Source organism: Adiantum capillus-veneris, chromosome 27 (assembly GCF_014529385.1).
Source record: "Adiantum capillus-veneris isolate H3 chromosome 27, ASM1452938v2, whole genome shotgun sequence".
Taxonomy (NCBI): Eukaryota; Viridiplantae; Streptophyta; class Polypodiopsida; order Polypodiales; family Pteridaceae; genus Adiantum; species Adiantum capillus-veneris.
In genome coordinates this window covers 31,538,727-31,553,323 of record NC_140957.1, presented here as the reverse complement: position 1 = coordinate 31,553,323, position 14,597 = coordinate 31,538,727, and the positions used below count along the sequence as shown (strand labels likewise).

Here is a 14,597-nt window from a genome sequence, read left to right as displayed (position 1 = left end):
GGCAAATTCAAGGAAAGGAATTTTGTAGGTTTGGAAAAATTATTTTCCCGCTGCCCATGAAGGTAGGAGGCCTGGAGGCTGCGCTACTATTCGAGGCTGGCAGCCACGCTAAAAGTGTGATCGGCCATGGAAGATGGCAGCCACATCACTGGAAGAGGACCATCCGTGGATGGCACCTTGACTCCCCACCTGCGCCCACTCTTCAAAGCAGTTTGAAATTGAAAGGTGAGTTTGCTTGTAGCTCAAGCCTCAAGGTGAAGCCGGTCCCTTGGAGGCATGGAGCCCAGGTGCGCTGCCAGCTCTCACTGTCGCGCTATGCAGCCGGGAGGCGTAGGGCACACTCAGACAATATACTCTCTCTCTCTCTCTCTCTCTCTCTCACACACACACACACACACACACACACACACACACACACACACACACACACACACACACACTGTGGCACTGTGCAGTCTTTAGCTTCTAGCAAAATGCATGAGCGCCCCAGCTACACTCTTAGACTTAAGGCCTTGTCTTTCCGTTGCCATATTCACCCTCTTATAAAGAGGAAGGCTTAACATTGCAATGGCTTCATACCACCAATCCATGCGAGGCTTCTTCGCCCTTGCCCTGTGCTGATCCCATTCCATAAAAAGATTCCTCCTGGACTCTGCATTGAGTTGTTGGGCATTGGCCATGCAAGCAGGTTAGGGTCAGTGCAGGCCTTCATGACTACAGCATCTATGCACATGTTTACAATTCCAAGATCCTCAGCTTCAATCAATACACTTTCACAGTTATATTATAAAGCTCTAGTACATTCCTTCCAATTCTGAAGCACGACCTGATTATCCACTGCATTTGTAGAGTCAGCTCCAACAGATTTTCGCAGGAAGTTCAAAGGCATCAGGACCACCCGGAATGTCTGAAAGGTGCACATGATCTCATTATCTACTCGATTGAAACTAATCCGAGCTGTGCAGAACTTGATCAGGGGTTGGGTGGTCTTTTGGGGCAGCAGCCGTCGCATGTGATGATTAGGCTAGTCGTTAGTAGAGAGCAGCTGTTGACGTTGCTACAATACTCACGCAGGAACCAGAGCTAGCAATCTTCCTAGTCCTCCATCTCCTCATGCTCTTCGGATCTGGACACAAATTAGGTAAGGCTCGGGCTCTCTCTCTCTCTCTCTCTCTCTCTCTCTCTCTCTCTCTCTCTCTCTCTCTCTCTCTCTCTCTCTCTCTCTCTCTCTCTCTCTCTCTCTCTCTCTCTCTCTCCATCCAATGTGGCAACTTCGAAACGCGTTGTAATTGTTTTTTGTACTGGTGCAGCCCACAGGATGATCCTTCTTCCCATAGAGAAGCATCGGCCTTATCGACACTCATGCACATCCACTGTCGTGCTAATTTCCATGATGTCCTCACTCAGATCCTGCACGCCAAGGTGCACCACCATTTCAAGGCAGTGTCTCAAAGTCTTCAGGCTTGCTATTGCTCTACATTCACACTCGTCTCCATATGTGCTAGCTCCGAGAAGCCATGCTAGTATCTATTTTGGTTGGATTGTTCAATATTTTTTAATCTTTATTCTTTTGTGACAATTAAGATGCGTTTCTGAGTGCTTAGCATGTATTGTGTCACAAATTATCTCAAAACAAAAGGCAGTCATGTCTAAAAATAATAACGCAATTTATCTCCAAAGCCTACATAACCAGAAGTAAATTCTATCTTGTACCTACTGATAGACGAATCGACGATCAGCTTTCTTATGGAAAGTTACAATTTTTTTAAATCTCTGGAGAAGTTTAATCTCATAACCACGCCGTTGCGAGCAACCTGCGTCTATCTTGTCCAGGCCACCTCCGCTACAGGTTGAGCTACAGGTTGAGAGAGAGAGAGAGAGAGAGAGAGAGAGAGAGAGAGAGAGAGAGAGAAGAGACCCTGCTTAGGCCACCGCCGCTGCTATCGTCTGATCTGGTGCCTCGAGCTAGAGAGTTTTTCGAGCACTGGTGAGTACTCAAGAGTCAACGCGCGAGGCTTTAGAAATACCCAGTCCTGTCTGGGACTGTGTGAGGAAAGGCAGGCCGCACGATTTGATTTGATTTGACCTGCAGTTTCTCCCTTCTCTTTCTCTCTCTCTCTCTCTCTCTCTCTCTCTCTCTCTCTCTCTCTCTCTCTCTCTCTCTCTCTCTCTCTCTCTCTCTCGTCACGTTGTTCCTGTGTTGCGTTAGCCGAGCTGCAAGAAACACCCTCACTGTCTCACCATCAGTGCGCCTGGAGTGGCCAGATCAAGCATATTGTGCCCCGTGGCGGGGGAAGGGGCCGGAATCCCCTCCCCCATTATCTATTAGTATAGATTATTTACTTCTTGCAAATTTTAGCATATTTTTTATCATCTGAGCATACACACATGTTAAACACTTTAAACAAATCCTCTGAGTTAAGTTTCACTAAATTTGAGCAAGATTTATCAAGTCAAACTCAATTTCTTGACAATCAATACAGATTTCAATTTTTATCAAGTTTTTGGTCTATTTTGTGATCCAAATTCTATGAGCCTTCACAAAAGATGTTTGTAATCATGCATAGAGTCTTTGGTATCACCCTTGGTCAATTTTGAGCTAAAAGTAAATAATCGTGATTATTTACTTTTGGCCTAAAATGAACACTTTTTGCATTTTTTTCAATGGTCGGTCTTTTTGTGACATGTTTTAAGCCTCTCAGTCAATTCAAAACTTAATTTGGCCTAAATTCTCAAGAAAATGTAAACAATCTGAGTTTTTGCAAACTCTTGAAAATTTACCTCAAATGCATCTTTAAGCTTACCCACTGGTTCATACAACTTTTAGGAGCATAATCTCCAGTCTGATTTAATGGTTGGCAGTCTTTTGGTGCTATTTTAGGCCGTAGACATGATATTTTGCAGCTTCACATAAACAACTCACAGACAATTCCTTTGGAGTGAGCAATGATTTGAGATCCTACCTCGGATTCTACTTATCCTACTCCTAGGTTCTACTGCAATTGGGTTGTGGAAGGTGTTCACAAACACTTTTATTTTTATTTTTTATGATTTTTTGAGTCTTGATGTTAAGACTTGTCTTGTACATCAGTCATTCTCAAAATCCTAACCTAATCCTACAATCCTACAAGGTACTTAGCAAATACAATCTACTCCCAAGTTACCTCTACATAGCAAAAGACGACACTCTTAAGCTATGCGGTTTTAAAGAGAAAGTTTTACACTAGGTGATCATAGAGGAAGTTAAAGGAAACTACACAAGACGCTCTTGTTTTTCCTAGTTTAGGTATATTTGTCCCCATCAACGGTGCCAAATGTGGATGGATTTCCTAACCTCACTCTTATTTTATTGTTGCAGACATAGGGAGAACCACGAACATAATTGTCAATCCATGGGACGAAGCTGACTCAACTTGTGCATAGAGGCTACAAGAGGGTGTCAATCTCTTGTAAAACAACATACAACTCGCATCTAACACAAGCTACACTCAAATGACTTAAGTCATCAAAAGCTAGTCACTAATCGGCAAACAAAACATGACCCTTATAGCATCAAACGACCTTCGAATGTTATGAAACTTCTAGGACAAATATATGAGACCTAAGCTCACATGCTTATGGTCTCAAATTTCACTTTTAATGGAGTGCAAAAAACGCGATTATTAACAACAGTGAGATTTTGACCTAGTCGTTTCTGACCCCGAATGCATCTAAATTCTTAGCAATGATGCCCCAATACCCCGCCTATGCTTACTGTAATTTCCTAGCTTAAATTCCTACTTATGATGAAATTAGACCGTGCGTTGCCGACGCCAAAAGCTACGATTTACCATGATATGTTTACATCAATGCGTAGAGCTCTTACATGTGGTTGCAATGCAGCAGACAGCACTACAATGTGACAATCGACAAGGAAGCATGAGAACGAGAGAAGTGAGCACTGTTAGCCCACGTTGTGTATTTCTATCCAAAACTTAGAATTAACTTTACAAAGTTGGATTTTATACCTTAGCCAAGGTTTCTTTGGTCAAAAACTAATCTTTTGGGAGCTCTAACTAAGGATAAATTGATACAATCTGGAAGCTTATAGCTTCGGCTCATAGATTACAATATCCACTTGGCAAATAGGAGTTAAAATATTCCCAATTTATCAAAAGAATAAATGTTTTTACAATAAATCTCCCAAAAAATGCTACATGGGTTAGCTTGCTGCTACTAACAGGCACTAAGTCTACTTCATGGAGCACTTGGCTTGTGGTGATTGTCAACTACAATATTCCACCATGGGAGACAACCAAGAAGGGCAATATACTTCTTTCCTTGCTTGTGTCAGGGAAGTACAAAGTGGTGAATATTGATGTCTATTTCGAGTCCCTCATCGAGGAGTTGGAGGAATTATGGAGAGGCATCCCTATTGTAGATGTCTCACTTGCAAAGGGGGGAGAGAGAATCCATTGTGAGGGGAATCCTTTTGCGAGCTATGCACGACTATCCTAAGCTTAGAGAGATTTTTGGTATCTCCCTCTCCCTTCTCTCTCTATTTATCTCCCTTTAGTTTGAAGCTTCTCTCTAGTAATATGATATGCATGCAGGGTTGTCCACATCGGGCCACAATGCATGTCCTACTTGTGGGCCATCATTGGTGACAGAGAGGCCAAATGCCTTGCACAAGGTAATCTATCCAAACAACCATCATTTTTTATCCCAACATTATATCAAGCACAACGTTCCAACAAATGGTAAGACGCCTCTAAAGCTCACGATGGAAAATTGGGCAACTATTTGGGAAGAGCACTACAATAACAATCCGGCTCCGAGTACTCCACCAAAAGTATGTCAAAGTATTCCATATTTTTAAGGCTTCCATGTTGGAAGGACTTAAAAATACAAGAACTCTTGGATCCCATGCACATATTAAAGAATGTATCCCACACCCTCTTGTGGGACCACATTATTGGCAAGAAGGACTCATTGGGAGCAAGGGAGGATTTGAGGGTCTTGAAACATCTCCCTGCCTCTGCTACTCCATGACATGCCCCCAATGGGAAGATTGTGCTTCCTAAAGTGCCATGGATGCCCCATGGATGCTAGCTAAAGAAGAATTGGACCAAGTGAAGGGTACATTGCGTCTATTCGCACACCAATAGGATACATGAGGTTGTTAAAGGGAGCTTTCACAAAAGCAAAGAAAGGTACAAGCGTTCAATTGTATGGGTTGAAGTCCCATGATTGGCAAAGGATGCTTCTGGTAATGTCCTTTTCTCTATTCTCTTTATTGTTTGTTTTTTAGGACACATATGATTTGTGTGTATGACTTTGTCTCACTTTTCCTTCCTCTAATTTACATTGTAGTTTATTCTGCTAGTGAGTATGTGCATATGCCAGGACAAGAAAGCCAGGGATGCTATTTTTAAACTTGGAGAGCTAGTAATATACACCACAAAACTCCACTCAATTACACTTTTTTATATACACAATAACCTCAACTAGCACTTAGTGTATTCTTGTGTGTTTTCTTGTAGATTTGTGAGCTCTAAGGAAATTGAAATAGATGTTATCCCTGTTGCTCAAACACTTGTAGCAAAAACTCTGTGTGCCATTGAGGATGCATATCCTCCATCGATTCTTCTTAGTCAAAACCACCTCTTGGTTCACGTGGTTGAGGAGATCGCTATATGTGGAGTAGTGCACGCACGATGGATGTTACTTAGAGAGGTTTTTTAAGACTCTCAAAGATTTTGTGCGGCTCGCAACTAGAGGCATGTATGGTCAAAGGGTGGATTATGCAAGAGGCATTTTTTTACATCTCAGAGTATTTGGCACAAGTTGATCCTTCAATGCCTCGCATGTAGTCGGATGAGGAGGATGCAAGGATGACTTCACACTTGCCAGGTGGAAAGGGAAAATTATTTAACATGGATATGAATCTATCTCGAGTGATCAATAACTTTTGTATTCTCAATGCAAAGGTAATGACCAAGTGGGTGGACTTGTGGACAATGGAAAGGCAAGGTGTTTGCAAGAGAGAGAAGCATGGAAACAAGTGCGTGGAGGAAGGAGGGCACCCCTAATGCCTAGACACCTTGCATGTTTTCTAGATCTCATTAGTGCGGAACGGATTCAAGAGAGAATGACTGAAGCAAAAGAGCACAAAGAAGACATCACCGACAAAGAAAGGGAGTATGCACGAGGCTGCGTACCAAAGGTAGAGTATCCATATACCTAAACCATATTGTATAGTTTTTCTTGATTTTATCTTTGTAATTGATAAAAGATATTTTCCTATTTTGTAGTGCCTTTCCTTTAACTCTATGTGGTCAAAGGGTCGTCACTTTTGTACACGCCACATTGACGATCATAGAACTACCATGGACTGTGGCATCATGGGCAACTTTGACACAGATGGTAAGCCAGGTACTATGGAATTATTGAAAGGATACTAAAGGTTAATTTTAGAACCATTCATACCTTCATCTTTGAGTGCAAGTGGTTTTCAAATGTGCATGAGAATGGCCTCTACATGGTGGATTCTAGTGTGCATCACACAGGGAGGTATGACGATTTAGTTTTGCCACGCAATTGTGAGTAGGTGAGTGACTACCTTTTTTATTTTTATTTGCTTGTAACATTGATTATACAAATATTACTCACTTTGAGATTCTCTTCTATAGGTCATCTATATCCTAGCAATCCAACAACCAAAACTTTGGTTCATAATTCCCGTAATACCTTGAGAGAGAACCATTTTTGCCAGTAATGAAGTGAAGACCATCTTTGACCCTCTTCCACCTCCTACTTTGGATGAGGGGGAGACAAAGCAGAGGGAGATCGATGATTCAAGTCCGGCGGCCTCAAGCCTTAGCAAGGATGATTGTCATGATGATGATGATGCTGATGAGATGGAGGATGACAAATTCAAAGATGATGAAGCCAACGCATCCCACAAACGACAATAATATTTCTCTCTTTATTGATTTAGGAGCCATGGGCTTAGAATTGGATGACCCTTCTTGTAGATATCTTTTAGAAGATGATTCGTAAACATTTTGTATACTTCAAGTTATGAAATTTTTTGGTTGTTTCATCCTCCTCTCCTCCCTCTTCCTCTCTCTAATTTTTGTGAAGCATGCTAAATTATGTTAATCAAGTGATAGTGATTAGTTTAGTTGTAATCAAGTATAATCCCACATAGCTAACTGTTGTCCATGTTTTTAAATCTTTCTTTTTTTTGAAAATTTTATATAATGTACTTTAATTTTTATTAAGGGGGAGGGAAACACCAAAATATGAGGGGGAGGGAATGTTTAAGCAAAAATTGAAAGGTTTATGCGCTAAATTGGGCTTTGAGAATCAATGTGGTAATTTTTGCGGCAATAACATAGGTAACTATTATGGTAATAAGCGCAAAAATAAACGCCATAATATTGTGAAATGAAAAAAAATATCCGACCATCCTCCTCTCTCTTCTCTCTCCAGCTGATTTTGGACCTTCTCTTTAGAAAATGCGATAAAAGGCCGCGGTAAACAATTAGAGATTTTCATAGTGTAAAAATTCTTGTAGAGTATGTACCCATTGTCATAGAATGATTGCCATACCTTTTAGCTTGAGCCTTGGATTTTTTCTTGGCCTTTGTCATGTAGATTATATGGTTGTATGGAGGCCACCACATCGTAGCCTAATGTATCTTATCTTGTTTTTTTAGCCTGCCCAAAGGGCAAGGCTATAGTGTTGCCTTCTCTTTTTGCTGACTAAAATAGGAAAAAGGTTGAGTTGTATTTTTAAGCATTTTTTGATAGGTAAAAAATGTTGACGGATTGAAAGGGCTTTAACCTTTAAAGACCTTTTATTTCTATTTTTAGAGATTTTAAAGCTAAGTTTAGAACTTAAAGATTTAGAACTTTCAAAGTAAGGTTTCAATGATCCAATGAGGACCTAGAGTTTTTTTTTATTAGAAGGTAAAACTTTGAATTAAAGAAAGTGAAATTGTTACATGGATCCACAAGTAGGGGGAGGGTCACCCCGAGACGATAGAGTTTTAGGACTTAGAACTTTAAAGCTTTTAAAGTGGGATTTACAACTTAGGGATCTACAATTTTAAATTTGTAAAAAAGGCTCTACAACTTAAAAATATAGAATTTTTAAAGTGGGGTCTAGAGCATAGGGATCTAAAGCTTAGGGTGCTTTTTTTAATTCAATTCTATGTGCTTATGTTTTTTTAAAGCTTAGAGATGTAGTGATTTTAAAGTGGGATCTAGTCTCAGATCAAGGCCTAAAATTGACGCCTATTTTTTTTGTCAAGGGCTATTTTGCCTATCAAAACAATCTCAAAATTGCCTGTCATTTTTTGTATTTATATCTTTAAGTTAACGTTATATATGGCAAATTATATAAGTTGATTGCATTACACAAAGCATATGAAAGGGGGCTTGAAAAATTGCATGTCAAAAAGAAATTTTTATCATACTTGGCAGACCTTGTGATTTTATCACTTGTTTATCTTGCAATTCTTTGACCAAGCAATCTCCACATCACCATTGTAGTTCTTTGGACTCTTGAAAACCTCCTTTTCTTGAACTTCTAAAGGGATTCTTGCCATTGGCCAATTGCATAGCTATCACCAACTTTGTCAAACACTATACCACCACTCTTCAAATCTATCATATCACCAACTTTGTGAAACACTATACCACCACTCTTAAAATCTATCAATAAAAGTATTGAAATCTTCAATTACATCTTGTTTGAGGTCCTTTAGCTTTGCATCCATGTAAATGGAGGGAATTCTTTTCTAAAATTTTAACGAAATAACATTCGCAAAGCGATCCATGCTTTTTTAGGTCCTCCATCCAACCCATCGTACTATGCTTTTGCTTTACTTCTCATCATGAGATGCATAGTCTATAGCTTGCTTTGATCATTTCTCTTGCATAGGGAAAACATGTAAAGCTCAAACACGGATATCCATTTGTGTGGGTTCTCTTCACCCTTGAAAATAGGCCCATAGCTTTGTGCTACCATCTCCCCTGAATTCACAAACCGATTTTTCTTTGACCAAGGAGAAATTAAATGATGATCCTTACAGAGAGCACTAGAAGATGGAAAGAGCGATAAAAAACACACCCAAAATACATGCAAATGTCTCTCTATAGATTAGGATATGCACTACACCTCCATTTACCTGCAAACACACGCCAAATTCACAATTCCTCTCACACAATGCAGAACCACTCACAATTAAGCAATTCAACACCATTTAGTAGACACAATTTTCCTAGTACTCTCCCACTCTCTCACAACTTCTCTTTCCTTTGCACATGGTGGTGGTGGTGGGGGGGGGGGGGGGGGGGGGGTGTTAGGTTTGTTGTTGTTGTTGTTTACACACACCAAACATTCATACTCTCTCTCTCTCTCTCTCCCTCTCTCTCTCTCTCTCTCTCATTCATTTGCACAAAAACGGATAATAGACAGAGAGAAAACTTCATATGACACAATTGAGCAAAATTGAGAGATATGGAATGTTGATTTACATTGATTGGCCACTGAAATTGATGGAGATTTCTTCATAAAATCTTGTTCTTCTTGGTCTCTATTTTAAGCTTCTTTTGCCTTCCTCTTGATTCCAAACCGCAAAAAAATTATTAAAAAAACTCCTCTAGATCTTGAACTTCCTCTCCTCTTTCAATATCCCCTAACCTGAAACCTGGGAAAATTTCAAATGGCCATATCTTCTCCTTTTGAACTCTGATTTGAGTCTATAAATCCCACTAGAAGAGCAGGTTTAACTCCACAAATCACGAGCTTTAACTAGCATTTTGGCTTTAATCGCAACAACACCCTCTAGTAAAAAACTTCAAAACACTTTTAATGTTCAATTGCCATAAGTTAATGAATGTAGCTCCATTTGACAAGCTATAAAGAAAGGGCTGGAGAGTGCATCAAATGGCACCAAAAAAAACACACCAAAACTTGCACCTTGACTAGCTTCAAGTCTTCCAAATAAATAGCACTAAAATCAACCATTTAGGTCTGAAAAGACCCTATATAGCATACATTTCTTACTATAAATCCCACTAGGAGAGCATGTTTAGCACTTTGGCTTTAGTCGCAACAACGCCCTCTAGTAAAAAAAAACTACAAAACACTTCAAATGTTTGTTAAAAACAAGGCTGCAAGAAAACACACACACCCTAGAGAAGATAAGAAGACAAGGGAAGCTCTAGGCACACAAAAGAGAATGTATTACTTACTGTGCAATGGAAAGATAAGATAGCCCTAGAGTGATGGGCATACATATAATGCACGAGAAAAAACGCTCCTAATGAGGAAAAAAATGCCTCGATGGTCTTAAGTGTGTTCACACACATCACTACCACATGTATGCGATGCCAAAATGAGCCCTGATGAAAATTATGAGGAGGCTTAGCTCTTTAAGCTATCTGGAAGTATTTATTGCTTGGGATATGGATTGAATTTCATGGTGCCCTACATAAGGAGATTCTTTGTTATGTATAGTGGTGAACCATGGAATAGAAATCCATACTTTAGTGAGAAAGGTTCATGGATCTTGTTGTTCTCTAGGTTAGCCATAATAGCTATATAGTCTCTATCTTCTAGGGTGTATGCATGATCAAGCATACTCACTTTTTGCAGTTCCTCCCGAAGCGTATCATATGCGATACGGATAACTCGACAAGATACTCTTGCTTTTGTCGCATGGCCTTGCTCCAAACTCACCGAGTTACACATTGGAGCCACCACATAACTCAATGAGTTACATGGCGACTCCACGTGGCCCATGTCACTGCTACCTCAACTACCGACACTAGCCATGGAGGACATGCAATCATGCTTTTGAGGTGTAACTCGATGAGCTACTTAAAAACATTGAATTATTCTTTTTTTTTTTAAAAATAATGTAACTCGTAGTGTTACTTTAAACAAGTTGAATAATTATTGCCATTGTTTTTTTCAAAAGTAGCTCGTCGTGGCACCCTTTAGATTTGCTGCTTATTTATAGAATCAGTGTCCCTAAAGAGATAACTCGTCGCATTACCTCTTTAGTTTTGTTACTTATTTATATTACATAGCTTTGATATTTTGCCAGCATACTCTACTTGGTCTATTACCATATTTCACTGTATAGAACCTTCGGAGATTGACCTCTTCTTTCTTTTATTTGCAACTTGATTAGCCCCGCTTCTCCCCTTGCCCATCTGCCACCATCGCCAGGAGCACCCATCTACCACCTAGAAAAAAGATATACTAAAAGTGCACGAACTTCAAGCTCTTCAAATAGCGAATAATTCCCTTTCACACCAATGACCATGCAACCCCTAAAATATCCAGATTACCTCGGAGAGGATAGTTAAGCCATTAACAGAGAGCACTCAATTTTATCAAAGCTATTGTAGCATACACAGTGTGCTCGGCGGCGGCTCTACCATCTACACTTGAGAGAGAGAGGGGCGGGGGGGGGGGGGGGGGGGGGGGGGGGGGGGGAAGGTCGTGTGTGTGTGTGTGTGTGTGTGTGTGTGTGTGTGTGTGTGTGTGTGTGTGTGTGTGTGTGTGTGTGAACTCCAACCACATTTGCATTAATGACGGCCTCCAACCACAACAAGAAATTTGGAAGGCCGAGAAAGGATACTCGAAAAAAGTCAATCGCAAATGCTTTGGTTGTAAAGCAAAAGGAGCCTTTGATCAACTTAAAAGAACTGGCTACAAAAGGTAAGAAAGAGAGGAAGGTTTTTTGAGGTTCTTGTGGCATGCCACACCTACGAGACGGTAATTGATGGCCTTGCAGGGGTAGGTAATGACAAAAGATTGGTGATTGTATAGGGCCTGACTGATGAGATGGCATACAGATGGACATTAAACTTTGTAGGGGTGGAGAAAGCACCCTACTCCCTATCGCCCCTGCAAAGTTTCATGGTCATCGCACGTCCTCTCGACGATCATTAGTGGCACAATCACCATTTTTTTGACGTTGGTGAGCCCGCTAGCAAAAAATTGGCAAATGTGCAAGACCTGATTGACGAGAGGACAACGGATTGCCATGAAACTTTGTATGGGTAGGGGAAGCACCCTACTCCAACACCGCTACAAAGTTTTGTGGCCATCACAAACCGTCTCAACAATCATTAGAGGCACAATCGCCATTCTTTTGTCATTGGGTCCATTGCAAGCTCAATGCAAAACATTGGTGATTAGATGTAGCACCTGACCAATGAGACAACGATGGACGTCTATGATACTTTGCAGGGGTGGGGAAAGCACCATACTCCCCATCCCTACAAAGTTTCATGGCCATCTCAATCCGTCTCAACGATCATTAGTGGAACAATCACCATTTTTTTGCCATTCGATCCTTAGCGAGCCTAATGGCGAAAAATTGGCGATGATTACGTAGGGCCTGACCAACGAGATAGCAATGAATGGGGTGGGGCAAGCACCCAGCTCACCACTCTTGCACAATTTCATGGCCATCGGAAGCCATCTTGAGGGTCATTAGTGGCACATTTACCATTTTTTGCCGATGGGCCCTTGGAACAAGCCCAATGGCAAAAAATGGGTGATTGTGTGAGGCTTGACAAAGGAGATGTCCAAAAATGGCCATGAAACTTTGCAAGTGTGGACGAAGAACCCTACTCTCTACCCTTGCAAACTTTTGCGGCCATCACAAGCCGTCTCAACGGTCAAGAGTGGCACAATCCCAATTTTTGTGGTTGGCCCTTGGCGAGCCCAATGGAAAAAAATTGGAGATTTTGCAGTGCCTGACCAATGTGACAACAATAGATGTCTATGTGTAACATTTAATGGCCTAGTAACTTGTGCGTAGCGGAAAATAGCATGAACATAGTGAGCATTTCATTAGAATAGATTCCTAATGAGCATAACAAGAGTACTTGGGTGGCGAGAGCAACAAAAAGTATAACACCTAGTTAGATAGGCATGAACAATACTTCAAAAGAGAGAGAACTTGAGCTATTGACAACAATTGAGGACCTGATTTATAAGGAGCCGGTCCCCCCTCCAAAAGGCTTTCTATTATAGGTTTACCCCATCAAGGGAGACATTTTACAATACAATTCTTCGTGTTCCTTCAATAACTAGCTAGTGCAATGAAGATGGAAGCTTCAAGCACTAGCAAAAACTTTATAACACAACATAAATTCCCTCACGGTCTCAGACCCAAGACCTCACACACCTTTGAAGATGGTGAGAGCTAGCGGGGTATGAGAGTAGATTGAGAGGAAGGAGTAGTCTTACGAGAAAGAAGTACATATCCTCACATAATCACTCATATTAGCATAGAATAGCTTAGTAATTAGCATGGTAGAGGAGATGAGCATGCATTGAAGCTTGGCTCTTGGTTGGATTTGCATCACAAAGCCAAGAGTCGTTGGTGTAGGTCTCCCTTCTGACAAGCTTGGAGTAGGTGATACGCTTTCCATTAAAGCTTGAGTGTGTGGATTAATGACTTGACAAGTTCAGTCCCCCTCTCTCTTGGTCGACCCCTCTTGCAAATTACTCTTGTTGGCACCCCATTGGCACATGACAGGCTTAGCCAGTAAGAATTAAGTAGCATAAGTGATAGCCTTCTGACATGTGTCCCCCTTTCCTCTTTTGCGAGAGCTTCAACTAATTAAATAATGCGACTGAATTGTCTTGCCCCTTGAAAGCACCATCTGCGGGTAGGACATCTCCCATCTCATAGACTTGGATGCCTAGCTTGGTGGCCAACTCTGTGGATATGAAATTGTGAGTAGAACTAGAATCAAAGAGAATAAAAGCATCATGTTCTCTTATCTTTCCCCAAGCATGGCATAGAGGAGATCCTTTGTGGTGAGCTTCCTCTTCTTGGATTTCAACCAAGGTAGCTCTAGGAGGCTCATGGAAGGTGTTCTTTTGGGGACAAGCATGGTACGCATGCCCTTGCTTGCCGCACTTGAAATAACGGTTATCCTTGCCATAATGCTCAAGCTCTTCAAGAGAGAGTTTGTTTTTGCCTTTGTAAACTCCCTTCTCCTTGGCTTTGTTGTTATTAGCATTGCCCTTAGGAGACTTTTGGACATTGTCCTTCCCCTTAGGGTCATTGGAACCCTGTTTTCCGTGGGCTTAAGATTTCTCTTAGCCCTTGTTTGGAAATTGATTCGAGAAGCCACCATACTATGGTGTATAACCTCAGATATGGTGCGTGGCCTTTGGGAGTTGACATACTCCGCCATTTCTTCAGTTAAGTCCGCACAAAATTTATTTTTGCTCTCCAAAATCCATCTTTTTGAAGACAGTGTCTTTGAGATGTAAGTCACAAAACTTGTCTACATATTTGTGAATGGGTTTGTAGGGAGAGAGCTTCAAGCTTCGCCATTCGGTGAGTACTTTGTCTTTGGCATCGGTGGCCAAAAACTACTTCATGATGGAAGCTCTTAAAGCTTTCCATGTTCGTGGAGCTTCACCATTGGCCCATAGGCTAGAACACCATTGCCTAGCGGACTTTTGAAAGTGCATAGCTACATGGTGTAGCTTATAGGACTCTGTGAAGTCCTCATCTCCAAACGCCGCATCAAATTTTTGGATGAAAGCCAAGACGTTGTCC

At 41.1% G+C, this 14,597-nt stretch overlaps 1 pseudogene; it reads right to left on the bottom strand.

The window, feature by feature from the left end:
* Positions 1-458: 458 nt before the first annotated feature.
* LOC147421732 (BTB/POZ domain-containing protein At1g30440-like) lies at positions 459-1,345 on the bottom strand (annotated as a pseudogene).
* Between the last annotated feature and the right edge of the window lie 13,252 nt (positions 1,346-14,597).